Here is a 23,859-nt window from a genome sequence, read left to right on the forward strand (position 1 = left end):
CAGAATGAGTTTTTAAAAATTTAGAACATGAATTTTATGGCTGAGAGAATATTCTTCTCTGCACAGCACTATCCAGTGAAGAAGGATTGTTTAGGTATAATGAAATACTTAACATCTATCATGTAAAAAATGAAAGCTGGTTATGAGGTATTTTCCTGGAGGTTCAAGTCTAGGCAAGAGAGGCCCCTTTGGAATTGGTATATAGGAAAGTATAACATTAGGGAACAAAGCATTTACATCACAAGCAAGGACACCAAGAGAAGAAGATGGAGGGTTCAGTGTTCCCTGGCCTACTTTCAGTGAGTGCCTCTCAAGGACATACAAGTCTCCACTTGTTAAGGGTCTATTGCTCACAATTTTCCTTGATTGGAAGACAATTATTTAATGTTTTGATCTCTAGGGGGGTAATTAATATCTAAACTAAGAACTTATATCTAGAAATATTAGAATGATAGTTTAAATAATCTGTAGATCTGGATGTGAACCAACATCATGGCAATGGATTTGACATATGAAGCGAGCATTTGCACCCCAGCCACGCTTTGAAATTAGTACTATATTATTTCCTTCACATTATATTACTATAATACCCTGGTGCTATATATATTGAGTCTTCATACCAGGATTTAAATAATTTATTTTTCTGTTGGTTTATCAGTAAATCATGCCAATGTGCTAAGAAAACATGCAATGAAAGCATGCCAAGCAGAATGAAATGCATTTATCTTTCTCCTTGGAAAATGAATTTTTATGTGGAATTATAAACCATGACAACTGGAAATTATCTGTAAACACTTAAACTTGTCATTCTTGGTAAGTGCTGTTATAATAAAGATCCCCTGTGGGAGGGGGCAGGGAGTGTGTTGAATTATGACTATACTTTACTTGTGTAAACCTAATTATCATAGGAGAGGTTACTACAAGCAAATGTACTACAAGAATGACTTAGTCTTTAATGACACGTGTTATAATAATGTCTTATTAAACATAAATCATAGATATTATATTTATTAAGGATTTTATAATGTGATATTAGATAAAATTTATGAAAAAAATCTAGTATCATTATTACTTATAAATAAAAATATATTAGTTTATTTAACCATTGCAATAACTCATCAGAGTTCAAGAAGGATATTGAAAAAATTGTAGTCAACTTCCTACCCATGTGATAGTTCTCCAAAAAAGAAGAGTAAGGATTTGAGTTTGTGAATTAAGACTGCTGATTCCAGTACCCTAACTTCTTTGTGCTATTGAAAATCATTTATTAATAATAAAATATAAGAACTGGATTGGAGTTGATATAATATCATTAGCATATATGGTTCTGATCACAGAGTTCAGTGGTATTCAGTATGTTGTTTGTTTCTAAGCCTGTCTATAATATACACTGAGCAACCATCTCTTTTCCTACAATCAAAAAGTCTTATTTTTGAATTAAATAAAAACATGTTTCTATACCCCAGGCCTACAATATTCTCTATTCTATCAACTCTAAAATGTTGTTTGACAAGGCCTACATTAATAATATTTAAAAACAAACAAATGTTATCATAGTTCAGGATCATATTATATTGAGATATATGTATCCCTATTTGTGAACCAACCTGGGAGGAAGAAAATTTTTCAATCTTCCATGAGACATAAATAAGACAGAATTAAAATATATTAATTTCTAATGCATTTCTAATTTCTTCAGTTTCTTCAATGGGGAACCATTTTTAAAAGCTAATTGCTTGGTTGAATACAAGATAAAGTAGAACAAATCTTATGGGTATTTATCTTTAGTATAGTATATTTATGGATAGCTATAAAATACAAATATAAGTAGACTTCTCTTACTTTGTTGGTATGAATTACATGTTTTGTTGAAGGAATGAAGAGAAATTTGTGTTATTACATTTTTATTTATTGCCTTTTTTGCCTTTCTGGTGAAATGCTTTTACTGTTAGATATCACTTCCATTTCTTTATCATACTTCAAATCTTGCTGTGTGCATGAATAAAATAAAGACAAGCATAAAAATTATTTTGTGTGTGTATATATATATATAAATAATTTTTGTATATATATATATATATATATATATATATATATATATATATATATATATATATATATATATATATATATATATATATATATATATATATATATAATGTTTATATATGTTCCTGTTAGCTAGTTTCTTCTTAATACATATCTCAGGTTTTACAGTTTTCACAGTAACAATTTAAAAAATCTCATGTCATACTCTTTTTACACTTTACAAAATCTCTACTTTGCCTTAATATGTACTAAAATAAATAATTAGAGTGCTGAAGAATTATAATAGTTTTGCATTTTTAAGTAAAATCATTTTGAAGTTTGTAGCTCTGCTTCAAAATGAAATAAAATACAGAGATGCCAAAAATAAATTGCTTTGCATTTCTCCATGTAGAGTGCTCTATGCTATTACTTCCCTTCATTAGTGTGGTTAATCATGAGTTGACACAACTGAAATCAACTGAAAAATAGTTTTAATGAGGACATGCATCTTCTGGAATAAGGCATCGACACTGTGTTCTTTATTTATTGTGAAAAATTAAGGAGAAATTCACAAGTTAACATAGAACAGTAGCAGAATCCATGTTTAAAATATTTTAGTAATGCTTTGCATATATTCACAGCAGGTTTTAAGGACAAACATGCTCATCTTTCTCTTAACCTGCCTTGTCTGTGAAATCACTGGAATTTTCAATAATATTTCCTGGGGGTGTTTAGAGAATCTGTTTTATCTAAAGGACAAGTAATCTTTACTCAAAAACATGTCACACACACACACACACACACACACACACACACACACACACACACACACACACAGGCACATACAGAGAGAGCGGGGGGAGGAGACTCATACAGTGGAGTGGAGTGAAAGATGTAGGAAGTAAGTATGCCCCCTGTATTGCCCTAGGTTTGCTATTATACGTATTAGTTACTTTTCTAGTAGCTATTATAAATCTCCTTAGGAATCTCGTTAAAGAATGCAGGATTATTTTGGGTAATTGTTTGAAGGTGTAGTCCATCTTTGCAGGGCAAAATGGCCTCGCTTATGCCGAGGAGAGAGAGAGATAAGGATGCTGGTGCTCAGTTCTAATTCTCTGTTTTACCTTTTCCTGGTTTCCAGTCCATGAGTAACTGCCTACCAAATTCAGAATGGGTCCTTTTATCTCAACTAACCAAATTTAAAAATTTGGTATTGCTTGGTCCAAAAGTTTGTCTTCTACATGAGTCTAGATTCTGTCAAATTGACAACCATTAGTCATCACACCACAGCAGCTTGGAGTCCCTTCCCTAGGAAATTACTTGAGAGACAATTCTATTTAATAGATTTATAACTATAACCTAGATATAAGCATATTCATGTTTTTTGAAATTCCATTTCATATGATAGCTATGCTTCCCTGTTTTGTAAGTATCTAGGGGTATAATTGAAGTCAAGACATATAAATGTAAATTTCATAAATACTCTCCTGTCTTTGTTACAATTTGTACATGCCATGTCCTCCAGGGTGTAGGAAATACCAAGTCTTCTGTGTGGAGGTAAAACCCCTACTGCATTATTACATTGGGTTTGACTGAATAGATATAAAGATCAGGTATGTGAAGAAGCTATGTCTAAACTTAAGATGCTTAAAACATTATGAGGACAGTTGAGGGATTGTTAGCTATGGCAGAGGATGAGCCACGTTCCGAGATTAAAAGGAGTGCAGATGACATGATGGCAGAACTCCATCTGGAGCCTTTTTTTCATCAATGGGCATATCTATTCATATACTTATTTCATTCTGAAATCAAAGAAGTTAGGTTTTGGAGCAAATAGAACCCAAGGTTTCTTTTCCCTTTCTTTAAAATTAGTAATGTACTTGGAACACAGTTTCTCTAGATTGGATTGGGTATATTCAAATGCCGTGATTATAATTTGTTTAAATGAGTGTTATTTGTTTCCTATTGTCAATTTGGGCATTCCTTACTAATATTCTGAAACAATAGGTTGGTTTGATCTGTTTTTCACAATAGAGGCATGGTGTGTCACAAAGGGACTTTGTGTAAAGGCTTGGAGCCTCTTGGTTCTGTTTTAACAGAAAAACGAGTGGTCTGTCAAAATTCATTGAGTTAAATATACAAAGTTTATTGCATCATTTCCTAAATGGTTTTCTATTATTTAAAACATGAATATGAACCACTGTTTAATGAGAATGATTATCTGATCAGTTCATATGATTTAATTTAAGATGATTTTAGCTATTTTGAACAAAATAATTTTTAGATGCTAACAAGTATATTCATTCATATCCTTTTTTTTAAACCAATTATCAACAACCTTGTATCATAAAAGCCTTCCAAGCTCCTAAGGAAAACCATTCAGAAATTATATTCAGCTGAGGTACCAGTATTTTATGCTAATATATTCTACTTAATATTTAGAAAATTTGAGAAATGGTTTCCAGTTGAAATGATAACTTTATTTCTTCATGTGGACCTTGTCTCTTTGTTGGCATCGAATCTAAAAGGTGCCTTATTCTACATAGTTTTAATAGTTTAATCTACATATAATTGTGTTTGATGTCAAAAATATAACAAATTTGTAAAGCACATCTGGTTTGGGGTCATAAATTTAAATTTAAATTAATCATACTTCATTTGTTTTATAGGGTACTGTCCTGCACAGGTGTGCAAGAAGTGAAATTATGTCTATTTCTTTCCCAGGAATTTATGTATTAGTAGAGTTTGAATCAAATTTATGGAGCATGGGGTTGGTCACATTTGTGCTGAAAGCATGTGATGATTTTAGAAGAAAATTTCTTATTATAAATCTTGTTATTCAAGCATGGGTCATATTCACTGTGGCTATAAACTATACTTTATTAGAAACTTAAATGACCAAAGAAATGATTCTAGGCCATGGATGTACAATCATTTTAAAAGTAAAAGCATATAGGTCTGGTTTCTGAATATTTTAGTTGCATTTCATTTGTATACTTTTGTTTTTTAGACAGTCTGAAGGCATAATAAGGAGACACCATTGGCCTCATTTGTAGCTAACCTATCTAATCAGTGAACTTTGTGGATAGTAGTAAGTTAGGGAGTGATAGAATATACCTGACATCAACTTTTAACTTTCATATATGTCTGTACTCCTATACACACACATATCCACACAGATGAATATGTACACATGCATAAATCATGCATACGTTTACATACAACAGATGTGAAATATGTTTAGTGATAGTAGATAAAGATTTGAACATCATATACACATATAAATATCTTTAGAATATCTCTACTGTAGAGAAAGTCTGCATTTATACCTTGTTTGGAAACATTGTTAGACTCATTCCTTAAGTATGTAGCAAGTTGTGGGATGGAGTGAACTATCTGTGCTTGGAAAAAAGTTACAATGAGTAATAGAGTATATGACATAAAGAATGTTTTAGGGACATGAAATCTTCCTCTAGAACAGTCTTGTATACTTTCCATTCACAAACCCTAACATCACAATTTTAACTCTGCCTCTAGGAATGTATGTGTTGTTGGGATATTTAAATATTGGGCTGAGGCTAGAAAAATGACTCATGGGTATAGGTACTGGCTGTAAAACATGAGAACCCAAGTGAGGAAGCTGAAGGAGATGTCATTCCATATCATTCAGGCCCCAGCCTCTCTACCTTAAGAAGGTAGCTGAGTTAGAGGCATAGCTAGAAGGCAACATTGTTCTGAAACAATAGAAATTACTATAGCAACTTGCCTCAGAAAGAAAGCTGAAAGATAACCTGTAATTGCTGCCTTTTTCAACCCCACTTCAGTTCTCAAATAAGGGGACTCCACTAGCAGGCTTAATTGTTTGTCAATAAATGCCTAAAATAGAAGCTAGGCTAGTTCCCCTATTACTCAAATTATCCCATTTACTCTAATCTGAGTTCAGCCACATGGCTGGCTTCTTCTGAGTTCCATACATCTGACCCCAGAATCCAGATGCTGAATCTCTTCATATGCCTAGCTATCTCCCAGAGTTCCTACTCTCTGCCTGATGTCTCACTTTTTCATGCTATGTCAGCTCATTGGTCATCAGATTTTTATTGACAGGTGATGCTTCCGTACAGCCCAAAAGAGATTCTATAAGAACCAGCTCATGCAAAACTGTTTTTTTTTTAACCTTTACCTGAATTCCTTGTTGGCATACATGCCCCTTTATGCACACACACACACACACACACACACACACACACACACACACACACAGATATACAGAGAGAGAGAGAGAGATACACACACATACACAGAGAGAGAGAGAGAAAGAGAAAGAGAGAGAGAGAGAAGCTCTATGCTCAGTGGTAAATTGCTTCAGCATCAGGTTTTTTTAAAGTCTTATTTAAATTCTGGCCTTTTTGGTATCCTAGTCTACACTAGTATAATGTGTTCAGGATGATGATGATGTCATAAGAGCACAACATCATGATATTCATATCCTGGCAGCAGCTGCAACTAAATTAAATCACAGTAGGGAAATAATGGGCAGCCCTGCTGAGCGTGTCTGCTAAGCATGAGCAATAACAAAATAAAGCCATTATTTGTAATTGAAGAATTCGTATGTTTGCATGTACTTCTCAATGAAAACTAAGAGGAATAAATCTAAATCAACTCAAAATATAATATAACTAACCCCTTAGAATCTTAAGAAATAAATAATGAAAATAGAGCTCTTGTCTGCGTTTTACAGGCGTTCATTAAAAATACAGATTAGAATTTCTAAACTGGAACACAAAAACAAGTTCTCATAAAACTTTCATTTAAAGGTGAGTTCCGTTCCTTTGTCTTTTTGTTTTTCTGTGATAATGAAATGGATGCAGCCTAGATGCAAGAACACTAACAGGATTAAATATGTTCTTCATGAGGCTTCTATGCTTTACCTTAAGCAGGCTTGTATGCTCACAAAGGTTCAGCTCTGAGCCCACACTCTCTGTTCAGGGTTTATAAAGGCACCTTGCATGATTTTAATATTTGTACAATTCTATTAAGCAAGTCACAGAAAAGAACACTAATATGAAGAGTGTAGTGTGTGAAACCAATTAACTTACAGCCTCATCCTTTCCTTCAGGGTCGCCTCCAAGCTCAACATTTTCCCTATTCCCTTTCTGACCAATGGATGCTAATATCCCACTTGCTATGCCCAACAATATTACAGCCCTCACTCTGTGCCTTGAGATCTAATTTATAACATCTTCATATTAATTACATTAATCCAATTAAATGATAAACTTTGTATTAATGAGTTAAAGCATGTGTGAAAATGAGACTCTTATCTTTGTTTTACATAATTACCCTTGTGCCCCAAATTGTAAAGTGCTCAAAAACTTTTATGTCCTTTAATAATGTTCAGTTTGCCTGTCTCTGGTTTATAACTTTGGACTGTTTTTTAGCCCTTTCCTATTGTTTGTTCAGGTTCTCTGCTAATTCATTGAAACAATTTGGTACTTACTCTTTCAATATTTAAATTTAAACAAATGCGAGTCTTATATTGCAAGTGAAAAATAAATATAGAGCAGCATAAACTCTATGGAGTCTGGGCTATATGGAGGAATTCTGGATATATAAGATATTCACAAGGTTGCCTTACCTTTTACCCCTTCCAGGTTCAAAAATATAGACAAGTGTCTGGCTAACTTCAGGTCAAATATTGACCTCATTTTGCATGGGTAGGGTAAAGGATTTATTCACCTTGCAGCTTATAATCTCCATCAATGCAGAAAGTCAGGACAAGGATTCAGAACAGAAATCTGGAAGCAAGAATTGATGCTAAGGCCATAGAAACATACTACTTACTAGCTTGCTCTTTGCAGCTTACTCAGCCTGCTTTCTAGTAGTGACCAGGATCATTAGCTAAGGGGTGACACTGCCCACAGTGGGCTTGCCCATCCCACAACAATCATCAATCAAGAAAATGCATTGCAGGCTTGCCCACAGACCAATCTTGTAGTATCATTTTCTCAATTGAGGGTTCTATTCCAAAATGATTCTACATTGTATGAAATTGACATAAACCTAGCTAGTAAAATTTAACTATCATCTTGACAAATACATACAACACCATGAAACCAAACCCTCCCTTATATTAATATCATAAAACATTCCCACATCTAAAAGTTTCACAGCCTTTATATTTTAAGCACTTTAAAAGTTCAATCTCTTTAAACACTTAAAATTTTCTTTTGAAGTTCAAATATTTTTAAAAACTTTGCTTTATACCTAGGCACTTCAATTCAAATTATTGGAACTTATGTTATTCAGCTCTTTTCTTATTATGACAAAATATCTGAAGAACATAAAAGCTTAATAAGGGAAGGTTGTGACCTCACTTTCTGTCCATGAATATTTGTTGAGTTGGCACATCATAGAAGATAAGTATTATTAAGGAAAGAAAAATTGCTGCTTATCTCCTGCTGTGTGTGTTGGGTGTGTGTGTGTGTGTGTGTGTGTGTGTGTGTGTGTGTGTGTGTGTGTGTGTCAATGGACAGGATATACCCTTTAAAAGTATACCCCAGTGCCCTATTTTCTTCAATCAATCCTTACTTCCTATATACAAATGTACTCTTCAATTATAACATTATCAATTAGTTGATTTATGATGAAATATTGCAGGGAATTCTTGAGCTGATTGTAGTTTAAATAAGACATGGAAACTTCTATATAGTGTGAAGCAATTGGCCTTAGGTTGGAGTAGTCTCTTAGCTATCCCATCTAAACTTATCTGGGATTTTTCATCCACTCTCTGTGTGGATCAGTTTTCTACATCTTCTCCTTTTCTTTTCCTGGAAGTCCTACCACTCTACATCCTGCCCCAGGTCCATTGTCAGCTATTAATTATATAAAAACCTTGTCTAGTCTGACCCAATAAGCAGTAAGACAATGTCCCATTCATCTCTTAGAATTGAATTTAGGCCAGGAAGGCTACCTGACCTTCATCTAATGGTCTGTGAGGAAGGACAAACATTTACATATAGAAAAGTAGAGACGGGCCATAGAAACAACAATACCAAAATCCTGCCAGCACTTAGCTCTCTGTTGGTACAGATTTAACAATTGAAAATACAGGAACACAGGAGCCTGCTATGACTGGGGTTCTATCAGCACCTAACCAATACAGATGTAGATACAGCCAACCATTGGACTGAGCCTGGGGACCCCAATGAAAGAGCTAAGTGAAGGGCTGAAGGAACTGAATGGAATTCAAAGGAACACCACAGGACAAACAATATTAACTAACTGAACCATGTAGAGCTCCCAGGGTCTAAGCCAACAACCAAAGAGTGTACTTGGAGGGAGCCAGGACTCCAGATATATATGTAGCAGAGGATGGGAGGGAACATCAATGGGAGGGGAGGGAGACTCACTGTCCCCAGCATAGGGGGATGCTAGAGAGGTGAGGCAGAAGTACTTGAATGGGTGAAGAAGCACCCCCAATGAGGCAAAGGGGAGGGGGAGAGGGGTGTCTTCAGATGCTACAACTATGAAGTCTCACAAACATGTCTACATAACCATGAGCTGAACAAAGACAGCATTAACAGGCAAACCAAAGTGGGTGGGGAAAGCCCTCTAGGCATCAGTCTACAAAGAACTACAGGCAACTAAGGAGTACAAAGTGCCAGAGAAATATTCTTTCGTAGGGAAAAGCATATGAAAAAGTGTAACATAAAAACAAAAAGACTAGGTCTTTATTCCCAGGCTTGAGAATGTGACCTTTGTGATCCAATGATCCAAGGCATGTTAATAAAACAGATAGTGACATTCCTCGACCCACCTACTTCCTGGGTTAAGGGAGTGTTTGTTAAGAAAAAGGTCATGTGGACACTTTGCCCCTTCTTAGAAATGGGAACAAAACACCCATGGAAGGAGTTACAGAGAAAAAATTTGGAGCTGTGATGAAAGGTTGGACCATCTAGTGATTGCCATATGCAGGGATCCATCCCATAATCAGCTTCCAAACGCTGACACCATTGCATACATTAGCAAGGTTTTGCTGAAAGGACCCACATATAGCTGTCTCTTGTGAGACTATGCCGGGGCCTAGCAAACACAGAAGTGGATGCTCACAGTCAGCTATTGGATGGATCACACGGCCCCCAATGGAGGAGCTAGAGAAATTACCCAAGGAGCTAAAGGGATCTGCAGCCCTATAGGTGGAACAACAATATGTACTAACCAGTACCCTGGAGCTCTTGTCTCTAGCTGCATATGTATCAAAAGATGGCCTAGTCAGCCATCACTTCAAAGAGAGGCCCATTGGACTTGCAAACTTTATATGCCCCAGTACAGGGGAACCCCAGGGCCAAAAAGGGGGAGTGGGTGGGTAGGGGATTGGGGGTGGGTGGGTATGGGGGACTTTTTGGATAGCATTGAAAATGTAAATGAGGAAAATACCTAATAAAAATGAATTAAAAAAAAGAAAGATAAAGGTCACTCTGACCATTGCTGGAACCCCCTATGCAAATGTGCTATTGTTAGAGGTTCATAGAAACTGTCTTGAGAAATAACCACACAATTATCAGGTAATTTTCCTCGTGACTTCCTTGTGACTTCCACTTCCTCGACTCTTAATTGGTATTTTTGGTATTTTCCAATAACACCCTCCTCACCCCCTTGAGTTGTGTTTTTTTTTTTTTCCTTTAAATACCCCCTTCCTCAGCTACTTGGGGCCAACGTCCTCTAACCCTGCTTGGTGTACAACTTGGGCCCAAGAGCGCACCTGGAATAAAAAGTCCTCTTAAGGTTTGCATCAAGGCCGTTTCTTGTGAGTGATTTGGGTTGTAGCCTCTCCTGAATCAGAACTTCAGGGAGTCCTCACTTTGTGGATCTTTCACATACAAACTACATGTACAGACTGAGTAGGTTATATATAGATAGATATACATCTATGCATGCCATGACAAGTGGTTAAAACAGAGGTTATAGATTTGAAAGAGAACAAGGAAGTGCTTGGAGAGGGATAAGGAATGGTGAAGTGCAATTATAATATAAAATATTATTACTTTATAATCTCAAAAATAAAAAACTATTAAATTAATAAAAAGAACCAAAGCTAATAAAAATGAAGGGTTATTTGTGTTGTCGTATAGTAATTATTTCTTCCTAATAAATGGCCTAGTTAGGCATCAATGGGAGGAGAAGCCCTTGGTGTTGCAAAGATTATATGCCCTAATACAGAGGAATGCCAGGACCAGGAAGCAGGAGTGGGTGGGTTTAGGAGAAGGGCAGGGGGAGGGTATAGGGGGACTTTTGGAGAGAAAATAGGAAAGGGGATAGCATTTGAAATGTAAATGAAGAAAATATCTAATAAAAAATTAATATTTAAAAAATCGAATAGTCCTTTTTTAACAGTGGAATTTACTAAAATTCATAATGCTTTATAATAGACACATTTATATTTTTCAATTTCTTTTAAATGTATTTATCTTTTTAAAAATAAATGTATTTGTATATATATATATATATATATATATATATATATATATGCATCACCTGCATGCATGTTGTCCATGACAACCAAAAGGGTTCCCTGGACCTGAAATTATAGGTGGATAGGAGCTTTCATGTTGGTGCTTATTGTCTTGGCCAGTATAAACTACAATAATTCACTTGTAGTATGAATTATTTCTACTGCAAAGAATTATACCTGTGACCTACAGTTTTATTGCAGCAAATTGGTGTTGTTACACATGATGTTTAAATGCTGTATTCCACAATACATAAACTAGGTACAAGAAACTCATTTGAAAGATTGCTTATTTGAATCTTTCTGTTAATTTATAATGACAATTTGGATGTTTGATGTCAACTTGAAACAAACTCCAGTTATCTGAAAGAACAGAATCTCAACTGAGGAAATGCCTTCATAAGATCAAGCTATTCTACTATACTCATAGATTGGTGCCTAGCCTATCATCACCAAAGAGGCTTCATCCAACAACTGATGCAAACAATTTCAAACACCCACAAAATATTTATCTAGAGCTCAGAGAACCCCACAGAAGATAGGGAGGATTACAAGAACCAGACAATTACAGAGCCTGCATGGGCTTCAGCTAGTCCCTCCATATATGCTATGGTTGTGTAGCTTGGTATTCTTCTAAGACTCCTAACAGTAGGAGAGGCTGCCTCTGACTTTTTTTTTTTTTTGACTTCTCTTGGGACTCTTTTCCTCCTACCAAGTTGCCCTGATATTAGGTTTTTTTCTAAGTCTTATTGTAAATTGTTAAGACATGTTTGGTATCTATCCCTGGGAGATTTAGATTTTTCTCTGAAGGGAGATACAGAAACAGTGGATCTGGGTGAGAAAGGAGTTTGAGAGATGGAAGGGGTACTTGAAGAAGTGGAGGGAGGAGAAATTGCTATTGGGATACAATGTATGAATGAAGATTTAATATATGATTTCTATTTGAAATCTGGCTGAAGACAATAGGTAGGACGCCTCTGTGGCCTCTTCATTGGCTTCTGCCTCTAGGTTCCTTCCTATCTTAGTTCTTGAAATGACTTCCTTTAATGACCAACAGTGCTCTGGCATTGTAAGCCAAGCAAACCCTTTCTCCTCAATTTGTCTTGGTTGTAGAATTTTGTATCAGCTATAGAAACCCTAAGAAATTTACTATGAAAATGACAGACCAGTAGACCAATGGAATAGAATTGAAGACCCAGAAATAAACCCACATACCTATGGTCACTTGATCTTCGACAAGGGAGCTAAAACCATCCAGTGGAAGAAAGACAGCATTTTCAACAATTGGTGCTGGCACAACTGGTTGTTATCATGTAGAAGAATGCGAATCGATCCATACTTATCTCCTTGTACTAAGGTCAAATCTAAGTGGATCAAGGAACTTCACATAAAACCAGAGACACTGAAACTTATAGAGGAGAAAGTGGGGAAAAGCCTTGAAGATATGGGCACAGGGGAAAAATTCCTGAACAGAACAGCAATGGCTTGTGCTGTAAGATCGAGAATTGACAAATGGGACCTAATGAAACTCCAAAGTTTCTGCAAGGCAAAAGACACTGTCAATAAGACAAAAAGACCACCAACAGATTGGGAAAGGATCTTTACCTATCCTAAATCAGATAGGGGACTAATATCCAACATATATAAAGAACTCAAGAAGGTGGACTTCAGAAAATCAAATAGCCCCATTAAAAATGGGGCTCAGAACTGAACAAAGAATTCTCACCTGAGAAATACCGAATGGCAGAGAAGCACCTGAAAAAATGTTCAACATCCTTAATCATCAGGGAAATGCAAATAAAAACAACCCTGAGATTCCACCTCACACCAGTCAGAATGGCTAAGATCAAAAATTCAGGTGACAGCAGATGCTGGCATGGATGTGGAGAAAGAGGAACACTCCTCCATTGTTGGTGGGATTGCAGGCTTGTACAACCACTCTGGAAATCAGTCTGGCGGTTCCTCAGAACATTGGACATAGTACTACCGGAGGATCCAGCAATACCTCTCCTGGGCATATATCCAGAAGATGCCCCAACTGATAAGAAGGACACATCCTCCACTATGTTCATAGCAGCCTTATTTATAATAGCCAGAAGCTGGAAAGAACCCAAATGCCCCTCAACAGAGGAATGGATCCAGAAAATGTGGTACATTTACACAATGGAGTACTACTCAGCTATTAAAAAGAATGAATTTATGAAATTCCTAGCCAAATGGATGGACTTGGAGGGCATCATCCTGAGTGAGGTAACACATTCACAAAGGAACTCACACAATATGTACTCACTGATAAGTGGATATTAGCCCAAAACCTAGGATACCCAAGATATAAGATACAATTTCCTAAACACATGAAACTCAAGAAAAATGAAGACTGAAGTGTGGACACTATGCCCCTCCTTAGAATTGGGAACAAAACACCCATGGAAGGAGTTACAGAGACAAAGCTTGGAGCTGAGATGAAAGGATGGACCATGTAGAGACTGCCATATCCAGGGATCCACCCCATAATCAGCACCCAAACGCTGACACCATTGCATACACTAGCAAGATTTTATCAAAAGGATCCAGATGTAGCTGTCTCTTGTGAGACTATGCCTGGGCCTAGCAAACACAGAAGTGGATGCTCACAGTCAGCTATTGGATGGATCACAGGGCTCCCAATGGAGGAGCTAGAGAAAGTAGCCAAGGAGCTAAAGGGATCTGCAACCCTATTGGTAGAACAATATTATGAACTAACCAGTATCCCGGAGCTCTTGACTCTAGCTGCATATGTATCAAAAGATGGCCTAGTCGGCCATCACTGGAAAGAGAGGCCCATTGGACACGCAAACTTTATATGCCCCAGTACAGGGGAACCCCAGGGCCAAAAAGGTGGAGTGGGTGGGTAGGGGATTGGGGGTGGGTGGGTATGGGAGACTTTTGGTATAGCATTGGAAATGTAAATGAGCTAAATACCTAATAAAAAATGGGAAAAAAAAAAGAAAATGAAATCAGGTGAAAAGATGGACTATCCAGACTACCCCACTTGGGGACCCATTCCATAATCAGCCACCAAACCCAGACACTATTGCATATGCTAGCAAGATTTTGATGAAAGGACCCTGGTATAGCTGTCTTGTATGAGGCTATTCCAGTGCCTGGCAAATACAGAAGTGGATGCTCTCAGTCATCTCCACAGGGCCCCCAGTGGAGAAGCTAGAGAAAGCACCCAAGGAGCTGAAGGGGTCTTCAACCCTATAGGTAGAACTACATTATGAACTAACCGGTACCCCCAGAGCTCGTGTCTCTAGCTGCATATGTAGCAGAAGATGGAAGAGAGGCCCCTTGACATTGCAAACCTTATTTGCCCCAGTACAGGGGAATGCCAGGGTCAAGAAATGGGAGTGGGTGGTTAGGGGAGCAGGTTTGGGGGAGGGTATAGGGAACTTTTGGGATAGCATTTGAAATTTGGAATGTTTATAAAGAAAATAGAAACTTCATCATAACAGTATCATGGCTACATATATGAATTATTTTCTTCTAGAAACTCAACACATGGAACTATCAATAGATCTTAGATCAACACAAGAATATTGAAAAGTTAACAAGAATATGGAAAAAGAAGACTCAAAAAATGGAATAAAATTTAACATAATTCCCTTGGAAGTATTATGTAATAAAATAATGATCCAATTTCTGGAGAGTGGTGGGAAGACATTGAGAGTGATGGGCTTATGTAATAAGGAAATTTCATCTATTCTGTCTGAGGGTGTAGGTGAACGCTTCCCAGAAGAATGACATTTCAAAAATATGTCAAGAATAATTAAGAAGTTATTAAATGAACATTAAAGAAAGGCTTTGGAAACTCAACTATTTGACTGAGATTTCAGGAGAAACTTGTGTGATGCAAGGCTGGAAGACGCTGCATCAACCCTACCACAGTCTTCTCAGATCATTTTCAACTCATCTATCAATATCAAGTTGTGCAAAGGTGTTTTCAACTCATATGCAGATGCAAGAAAACTGCAGGGTAAAACTCAAATGCAAAAAAAAATGTACTTATCACTAGAAGTTACAAACTTTTACATACAAAAATAATTAAAATTTGGCACACAAATGAATTCAAATTGGAAAGCCTATTGTTGTAAGCTCACTTCCCTAGTTTGTTAATGGGAGTATTAGTGTTTAAGTTTTTCTTTTTCTCTCTAAAAACGGTAAATTATTGTTTCAGAAATTAATAATTCTTTTACTACTGTCAAAGAATGTCTTTAGCATGTTGGGCCTAACATCAGGATGTTTCAGTTATAATTTATAGATGCTTACTTACCAAAGGATATCTGTTCAACATTTGTTTTAGCTCAAGAGTAACTTCTAGTTAGATGGGAAAACTGTACAATCTTTTTCTTTCCTTTAAGATTCCCTGTTATATATTGCGGCCCTTAACTTTAATCTTAGCCTTCAAGGGTAAAGGAGAATAACCAGGGTTTAAGTCTAGCTTTGTACTCATACTAAGTTCAATATTAGCCTGCACTATATGAGACACTGTCTCAAAACAAAACAAAAACATCAAAAATCATTAATATATTGTATAGGGGTCCAGTGACTATATACAAATCTTTGATTTGAATGTATTCCTGCAACACTGAAATTATTAGATCAAATAATCCCATAATTTTCCTCTGTCTGGTTTAGCAGCTGTACTGACATCTTGACAAGAGATTCCACATGTATTCAAATCAAACAGTAGCTGATCTTTTCTGTTTGATTATAAATAATATAAGGCAAATGGAAATAACTAAACAGTTTTAAAACAGATTATATTTTATAAAAGAAATTGGTACACTTTTGAGCACTGTTTGATCAGAAGGCTTCAGTAAGTTAGTGACTAATGATATTTCCATGTCTTCCCTTCTCATAACTTGACTGAAAATGATTTATTTAATCTTTACATGTGTATGCGTGTGTGTGTGTGTGTGTGTGTGTGTGTGTGTGTGTGTGTGTGTGTGTGTGTGCTGCATGCACATTATAAATCTGTGTTAAAATGCTATTACATGAAACTCTCCAGGGGCAATATGTATTTTATAAATAAGGCCATAAACATACTGAACTTTTGTTTTTTTACTGCTTAAGACTCTGCTAGTTTCAATCAAATAACCACAGGATACCACAATTTGCTGAGACATTTTTGAATATTTAAAGGGAATATTTATAGCTTAGATCAAGAGTAATCATGTGGAAAATGCCTCGATTATCTAATTAAATTGATCACTTAGTGGCCAAAGAGTGGTCAGAGTCAACTAACAATGAAGTGTTACCAGGTTGTAGGAAAAAAAAAAGGTTAGGGCTAGAGAGATGACTCAGTGGTTCCCAGCACCCACATAGGGTGTCTTGTTTCCTTCTGCAACTTCTCTTCCAGATGATTCAATGCCATCTTTGACTTCTGTAGGAAAGCACTGCCAGACATGCAAGCATCATCATACAAATGCTTATATAGATATAAAATAAAAACAAAGTAAAACTTTAAACAAGTAAAACAGAGTTAAAATATAGTGGAACAAGAAATATATATGGTGGTAGAGAGATATGTACAGGTTTCTTCCACTAGTCTTCTTTTTCAAGTTTTCTTTTGATATACTTTTGTTAATTCTTTGAGAATTTCATGCAATATATTTGATTGCATTCACCTTGACTCGACCTCCCATTTTTTCCCAGATCTAAACCTTCCTCCCTACCCCAAAACTTTTTTATCATTATTTATTAACTTATGTATTTGTTTATTTTTAAATAAACATCAGGCAACAGACTTCCAGGTCAAAAGAAATCTTCTTAGGATGGTGTGAGAATTCGTTTACGTATTTATCTGTGGATGTAGTGAAGAATATTTAGAATGCAGTTGAAAATGATGGGGTTTTCATTCATGTTCCGTGGCCATGTATATATATATGTGTGTGTGTGTGTGTGTGTGTGTGTATGTGTGTGTGTGTGCGTGTGTGTGTGTGTAAATATATATATATATATATATATATATATATATATATTGAGTAAATGTTAGATAACATAGTTTCCCATGGTCTTTTCAAACATTCTTGTAGTTATTTATACCATCCTCCCTTCTCCCTGTGTAATGTCCTCTCTTGTTCCTCACCATTTATGTTTTTCCATTATTTGTTAGTAACCATGGTCATCTAGTCTCAGCTTTCAGAGTTTCTACTCCTTTAGCTCTAGAATATTTTTATGGTGCATGACCTCAGTCTTGGAAATGGATAGATTAACATTCTCCGTTTGACTGATAAGCACAGTTTGTGGTGTGAGAAGCAGAGGAGTAAGAGAGGGCACCAGAAAATACAAGATAAGGATAAAATACTCTGACTTATTCCATAGGGTAGAAAGTTAACAGTCTAATTTATCCATTCAAATTCTAAAGGAACATTTTTGCTTGTATTTTTTATTTATATTCACCTTACAGATATTTTAAGATTTATTATCAAAAGGGTAATTGTTGTATTTCAATGCACTCTCAAGACCATTTATTAATAATTTAATATAACTTATTGAAAAAAATCAAAATTTATTCAATTTGTATGAACTTCATATATTATTTAATTCTGACCCTTTTGTATATTTTATGCTATTGTTTCCTGGAAGAAAATAAGATGAACCTGGAAATTATTTTGACTGTTAGAAATAGTACTAATATGATATTTATGAACTCTCTGTCACATCACACACACACACACACACACACACACACACGTGTATGTGGGTGTGTATCTTTATATATATATAGAAAGAGAGACACACAGCCAGATAGATGCTTAGTGATCCTCCTCTTTCATTAGTATCCTGAATGCTTGGACTATAGTCATACAGATACAACCATACTCATATGAATTCTTGATTTTTCTGTTATCACTCTCAGGAAGTAGATGCTCTAAAGTGATCATTAAAGAAAATTTACTAGTGATTGTGGAAAGGTTTTTAATAGAGTTACAGAATCTAAAATTAAATAAAATACCAGAGGTCTTTGATAGAGAGATATTTCATCTCTTGGGATTTAAAAGATAATGACTCTATCAAAGCTTGGAACCATCAGAAAAATACTTTCTCATAGCAATGCATGGAATCATACAGACAAAGAATAGTGGGAGGCAGCAAAGCAAAGAAATGCATACTTTAACTGTAGCTACTGTTCAACAGGCTCTTTAGATGATGAGGTAGCTACTGTTCAACAGGCTCTTTAGAGGATGAGAAATTCAAGATTATAGATATTAAATATGACAGTCTTACAGCATAAAGCAGGTGTAGCCCATAAAAGATGAGTTAGGTTTGCTGTCAGAGAATGTATAAGCCAGTACTATTTTTTTCCCTCAGCATATAACCTCACTGTAACTTTCCTGTTATCCTCAAGTTATAGAATATATGAAACCCTGCCCTTCAATGTCTCACTATGAGGGAATGCTGATTTTTTCCATAGTCAATAGTTATAGAATCAAAAATGGAAGAGTGGTGTACAACTTCTGTGTTACATTTGAGGCAGCAGGAGAAGGAAGGAGACATAGACTCTAGGGAAATAAAGATGATAAAGTTTTCACTTGTTTCACAAAGGCTGAGTTATCTGCTCCTTCTTTTCAGTCTTCTCTCTTATCTCCCCCATTAATCTTTGACAGAAACATTCAGAAAGTTGACTTTTATTTTGCTTTTTAAATATCCAAAGTACTGACTTCTATCATAAATTGCATAGATATAAGCCATTGTAGTCATGATAAAGAAATGACCTACTCTATTAGATATAAGAGTACTAGAAAGCATCCAAGAGAATCTCCTTTTCTTCTGGTGTAGACATTCCAGTCAGGGATAAGGATTTTCCAAAGTCCATTCCAGTTAACTGGAGAGGATTCACTTTGAGCTCCTGGGAACCAAATGTTCTTTCTAAAGAACAGTGCTTTATTGAGCCTAGAGCTATGACTTTAACTCTTGGGGGGATAAATGTTATCCAGATAAACATTATGAAAGAAAGCCTTTTAGACAACATGACAGAATGTAAATCCATTTAGTCAAGACAAATATTTATATTGGTGTCTCTATAGATGCAACTACAGTCATTGTGTATATATATAGTTTTTGAACAATAGCTGCAAAGGCTCCTGAAGAATCTTTATGAATTGTACAGGCCACTTAAAATATTCATTAACTTTTAAATTTGATTTGTATGTGTGTTTTACCCATACAAATATGATATATACATTGCATGTTTGCAGGGCCACAAAGTTCCTGCATATTTCACTATATTGTTTTAAATTAACTATTAAATATGGTTGCTATCAAGTGATTATTGCTGGGCACAATATTTTTCATACTTCAATTATAAAACGAAAAAATTGATGAATTTACTTTTTAATTAATTTTTTGAGAATTTCAAAAATAAATAATATAATTACATAGGTTTCATCCCTTTCATCTTTCCTTTTCCAAATAGATCCATGACTTCTATAATTGACACTTACACATACACTCCATTCATCTGTTTGTGTTTAAGGCTGACCATGTGGAATTGAATAAACGTTCATGATAATTATTCCTGGATAAAATTAATTGACCCTCTTTTAAAAGCCATTGGTTGCCCGTGACTATTTATATAGGGTGGTACTTTGTGAAATTTCTCCCATCCACATTGGCATGTTGATTGCTGTTATCATTATGCAGCTGTTGTATATTTGTTTTGTTTTGTTGTTGTTTTTTTTTCCTTTGATTTTTTTTCTTTGTTTTTTTGAGAGACTTGTTTCTCTGTGTTAAAGTTCTGACTGTCATGGAACCTGCTTTGTAGACCATGCTAGCCTCAGAGACATCAAAGTATGCCTGCACCTGCCTACCACATCCAGGGATTAAGGGCCTGAGCCCCCGTTGTCTAGATCATAGCTCAACTTCTATTTGTTTTAATTTTTCAATTATTTTTAATTTTTAACATAATACTTACCTTTTCTGTGATTGAGTGATCTGGATGGTCTATGTTTTCTTCCATCCCTCACAGTAGTCTTCTATGAGACTCATTCTGCTTGTGAGGCTTTCGATTGACATTTATTAGCCTCACTAACTCTCATTTCCTGTTTAACTCAGTTTGGGTTTCCTTTAGTAGTCTTTCTCTTCAATGAATTCTGTTATGCTACCCTGAGTTGTTCTAATCATTTTATTCAGATTTTATGTTTTCTTGTATTTCAATTAATTTATTCCTATTCTCCATTTTTATTTAGGTGTTTACTTGGATCCCATTTGAATGATCTGAATTTGTTAAGTAGTTTTAGAATTAGTCTGTTGCGTTATATGTGTTGAATATCTTCTAAGTTATTTTTGTTAGTAAATGTAACCATGAAGCCGGAATTTTCTGGGGGAATGATACTGTCTTGGATTATCTTACTGTTTGTGTTTCTGTGACAGAAGGTGGGCATGTGGATTTAAGAGGTTTATCCTTTGAAATGTCATGCTGCCTTACCAGCCTGGAATCCTTACATAGTATTGCAGAATGGTTGTCTTAGGGGAGAAAAGGAGATGAGCCAATTCTTAGGAACCATGGTGTAGTGTGAGGGAGGGGTAACATAAAAAAATCCAGGGTCATGAAGTACTTATGATATGTAGGTTGGGACTTGAGGAGAAATGGGTGAGGTGGCAGAGTAGAGGATAAGTTACTTACATAGATAAGGGCAGATGTTTCACATGGGGAAACCATGGCAGGCAAGACTGGAGGCAGAATGGTTATCATAGGCGCATAAGAGTTGTGGGTGGGAAAAAACTTAGGAGGGTGGAATGACTGAAAGACCATTCTTGCTGGCTGACATATGTGTTATTAAAAGAGGAGTAGGTTAGGAACCACATGGGGCGGGATTACTCACCAGCTTGTGCTCAAGAGACCTCATGTGGCAATAGTCCCATGTTTTATTTTTGGCTGAGTTTTCTGCTCCACAGCGTATTAGATGAGAGAAAGTTATTAATATTCACATGTTATAAAAACATTTTAAACTCTTCTTTGAAACAAATGACTATACCTTCTCACTGAGATATCATTTTTGTAAAATGATCATGCAATTATTTTGAATATATAACTTTATACATTTTATTATGTGAAGATAGGTTTAATAAGAACAGTTACATCAAGATAAATACACTTTCTACAACTGCCCTCATATACCACTCATCCTGTTTTTATCTTTCTATGTATCCATGAGAGGTGTGTGTGTGTGTGTGTGTACATGCATTTGTGTGTATGTAAACTAATATTAGCAGTATTTGATGAACTCCAATTACACATCAGATTCTTATCCTTTAATAATTAGCTTTTGAGTTTGTTTAGAAAGATTCCCTGTGACATTTGTTGGTTTTCATTGTAAGAAGGACAAAAATCATGAACCAAATCCAAATCTTCAATAAGCAGTTTTATTTAGAAAAGTGTTTAGAGCCAAAGGATGATCTTTCATGGAAGGGAAATCTGAGGAAGGCAGAATATTAATCAAACTTGGCTAGAGGACCTATAGTAGGGAGCTGGAACAGTTGCATGGCCTGAAATAATAGATGGAGTAGAAGCATAACAGCTACCAATGATGTCATAAATCTTAGTAGCCAAATATAGTACTCTCTACATGTCTGCAAATAGCTTCAGCCCTTATCACATGTTCATGCACTGTGAAATAAACATCTTTTCTTCATGAAAGAAATCGTTATGTTTTCAAGGTACTGTCTCTCAGGTTAATTAAACGACAAAGAGTTTATAATCTCTTATTTAATAATGTAGATAGCTAAGTTTCCTGATATATGGTTAGAAATGCTAAGCATTGGACTGAGAGGTATGTTTAATTCTACTCAGCCATCTCTAGAATTGTTGTATTAGGTCAAATTTTTCATAATGCTTTCCTTAGAAGCAATGTTTTTGTAGTAACACACAATTGGAATATTCAATTTTAACTATGCAAGTAAATCTACATGCTTGTAATAAAAATATGTCATTATTTTCTGTACTGAATAATAGAGTACTATGTAGACCAATGAAAATTATAGATTTCTACTGATAATGAGTTTAGCTGGAAGGAATCTATTTTATAAAAGAAATTCTATTAGTATTTATCATATTACATTTTTGGAAGATTATGTGTTATATCAATAAAGAATAATGTAGAATTAAATACAATGATACAGTAACATCTCCATCAATCCTCTATACAAGTAGAATATCATTAGAATGAAATTCTGGTTTATAATAAAATATGGAGTCTTAAGGAAAAGATGCAGAAATATAGTTAATGAATTATATATCTTCAATTTTATCAGAAAAACATTATTTAAATGATAATATTTTATTTATATTTCTCTTTAAGCAATGTAGAATTGGCTAACAGTAATGATTGCTGTGACCATCATGGCCACATAAAATTAAAATGACAGGGGCCACAAGGATAAAAGAAATGACACACACACACACATACAAAAAAGCTGGACACAGTGGGACCCCTCCCTTCCTGATGGACCAGTAGCTCAAGAACACTGAATAATACTGCATATTTATTTTGTACAGCTTAAGGAGAAAATAAATGTGTTAGTTTCTGTAGGGCATCACTTCAAGGAGCAGCCTCAGGCTGCAGCTATACAATGAAGGAGGAGAAAACTGTGGCTGATCCTTTTTTCATACACTGTTAATATCCTTGCTAAGGTCAGGAGAAAGCCTTTCTATTCGCTGGGCCTGACCTGGGGAAGCCTCGCCATTCTGAGGCAGTGGGTCCTCATGTCAACATCCCTCATCCACTCAGGCTTTCACCTGCTCCCCACAGCTGACTTCTATGTTCAGGTTTTGTAATGGTGACGTCAAAATGATTGAAGACTGGTTCCATATACCTGAAGATGTATTAGGTTTTGAAACTGAGAAAGTCACTCAGAACGCTTGTGGCTACTTTTAACCACACTGAACACTGTAAAATTGGTTATTAAAATTCTAACTATCAAACATTAGCTCTTTTTCCTGTGTTCCTCCCTTGTCCACCTGCTATTAGAGCATGTGGTATGTTTTTAACTTTCTCAGGCACTTCCTCAGTTTATTATTATACCAAAATGAGCTAATGATTTTGCATGTGTGGTTTCCATGTTTCAGGATTTTTCCTTTCACTTGCACTCTCTCTTCCGGTCTGCTGATGAATTGTGTTTTCTTTTTTTTCCAGTATTTTTAAAGAGGTTAAAGGTTAAGATTCCTCTTCTTTCAGTGATTATTAATTGTTTAGATGTACAGTAACCAAGTAACCATGGTAAGTAGCTCTTCAAGCTCATCTGAGTACAAGATTCTTCATATATTATACACTAATAAA

At 35.5% G+C, this 23,859-nt stretch overlaps 1 protein-coding gene across 6 annotated transcripts in view; it reads left to right on the forward strand.

The window, feature by feature from the left end:
• Window positions 1–23,859, forward strand: part of Spock3 (sparc/osteonectin, cwcv and kazal-like domains proteoglycan 3) — a 406,102-nt gene that overhangs the window by 163,200 nt on the left and 219,043 nt on the right. The gene's annotated exons all lie outside the window — the stretch shown is intronic.

Source organism: Mus musculus, chromosome 8 (assembly GCF_000001635.26).
Source record: "Mus musculus strain C57BL/6J chromosome 8, GRCm38.p6 C57BL/6J".
NCBI classification, from domain to species: Eukaryota; Metazoa; Chordata; class Mammalia; order Rodentia; family Muridae; genus Mus; species Mus musculus.